The sequence below is a fragment of the Oryctolagus cuniculus genome, chromosome 1 (genome assembly GCF_964237555.1).
Source record: "Oryctolagus cuniculus chromosome 1, mOryCun1.1, whole genome shotgun sequence".
Classification (NCBI taxonomy): domain Eukaryota; kingdom Metazoa; phylum Chordata; class Mammalia; order Lagomorpha; family Leporidae; genus Oryctolagus; species Oryctolagus cuniculus.
The window spans coordinates 213,251,154-213,253,381 of NC_091432.1; positions in this window are offsets into that span (position 1 = coordinate 213,251,154).

The following is a 2,228-nucleotide window of genomic DNA, read 5'->3' on the forward strand; positions in this document are numbered from 1 at the left end:
TTAGTGAAGTACAGCACTTGAGTAAAAGATAGTAAATGTCTATTGAGTGGATGGACAGTGGGATAGTTGGATGGGTAGCTGGATAGATGGACAGATGGACAGATGATAGGATGGATGGATTAGTGGATGGAGGATGAGCAGTTAGACAAATGGATGTATAATTGGATGCAATAGTGAACTTCAAATTGTCATTTAAGCCCAGGTCTTTGACCAGTTAGTCTGCATTTCCTCTTTTGTGCTCTATTTTCTCCAATGATGAAATAATTAACTCTCTTCAAAAGAATATAGGAAATGGGGTTAACTTCTTTTCCTCCTAGAATAATAACTCACTGAGGAAACACAAAGATGTGTTTCAGCCTCCTGCTTTCCAACTCTCAATAGGCCAATAATCTTATGTGTATTAAAAATTGCAACTGTTAGAAAGGAGAGGCAAGGAGGGAAGGAGGGTGAGGGGAAAAAAGGAGGAGAGGGAGGGTAAGAGAATGAAAGAGAGAGAAAGAGAATAAAGAGAGAATTCTCATCTGCTGGTTTTCTCACCAAGTACCTGCCACTGCTGAGATGGGCCATGCTGAAGCCAGGAGCTAAGAACTCAATCTAAGTGTGGAGACGTAGGACTTAGGACTTCGGATCCAAGTACTTAGGCCATCACCTGATGTCTTCTGGGTTGTGTATGCTAGTAGGAAGCTGGGATTGGAAGTGGAGCTAGGACTTGAATCCAGGGACTTTGATAAGGAGCGCAGGCATCCCAGTTGGCCTTTTAACCAGATGCCAGATGCCTGCTTCTGAGCCTAAGCCTGTTGCCCTCATATTTCTGCTCTTGAGTTTCATTTTTAGCTTTTTGAGCCAATATAAGTGATAAATTCCTCTTTCACAGGGTAGATTATAAACTATGGGGTCATGGCTTGCATTCTCCAAGACTTTATTGCAAGTAACAGAAAATCTAACTCAAGCCAACTAAATTAAAAAGACACCACAGCCGCCTGTGAGCCAGCAGAAGAATGGCAGTGATAGAGCTGTTTTCTCAGTTAACCAGGGCCATGTACTCTGTCTCTCCACCTCTCAGGTTGCTATCTGTTTGTGTGTTTGTTTCATTATCTCATGCTTTTCAAGATGGCTAGAGATATGATTACCACCATTTCTTTTTTTAAATTCTCAGTTAATAAATATGGATTTTGAAAGTACAACTTTTGGATTATAGCGGATTTTCCCACCATAACCTCCCTCCCACCTGCAACCATCCCATCAACCTCTCCTTCTCCCATCCCATTCTTCATCAAGATTCGTTTTCAATTATCTTTATATACAGAAGATCAACTTGATATATACTAAATAAAGATTTCAACAGTTTGCACCTACACAGATACACAAAGTATAAAGTACTCTTTGAGTAGTAGATTTACCATTAATTCTCATAGTACAACACATTAAGGACAGAGATCCTACATGGGGAGTAAGTGCACAGTGACTCCCGTTGTTGATTTAACAATTGACACTCTTATTTATGATGTCAGTGATCACCCAAGGCTCTTGTCATGAGCTGCCAAGGCTATGGAAGCCTCTTGAATTCACAAACGCTGACCTTATTTAGACAAGGCCATAGTCAAAGTGGAAATTCTCTCCTTCCTTCAGAGAAGGGTACCTCCTTCTTTGATGGCCCGTTCTTTCTGCTGGGATCTCACTCACAGAGATCTTTCATTTAGGTCATTTTTTTCCCCACAGTGTCTTGGCTTTCCATTCCTGAGAAACTCTCATGGGCTTTTTAGCAGGATCCAAATGCCTTAAGGGCTGATTCTGAGGCCAGAATGCTGTTTAGGGCATCTGCCATTCTATGAGTCTGCTGGATTACCATCATTTCTGCAAAAAACATCTTTTAATTCACAGCCCCAGTGGAAAAAGACAAAAGTATGGGGGAAGGGCTTTGATTAGTAGGGTTTACTCATCAAAGGGTTTAGGTCATGTGCATGTCCCTATGGCTGGAGATCAGTGTTCTGCATTTGAGAGCTCCTGCCAGAATCCCAAGGAATAGGGAGGAGCAAGTTCTCCACAAGCAGAAATGCAGAATAAGGAGACAGTGGATTCTAGTTAGAACATCTTCCATAGCCTGAATTTCCCTTATTTTTGTGCCTTAAGTATTTTTTTTTAAATTGGAAAGGCAGACAGTTAGTGACAACACACACACACACACACAACATACACAGGGGAGAAAAAAAGAGAATTCTCCTGAGAGA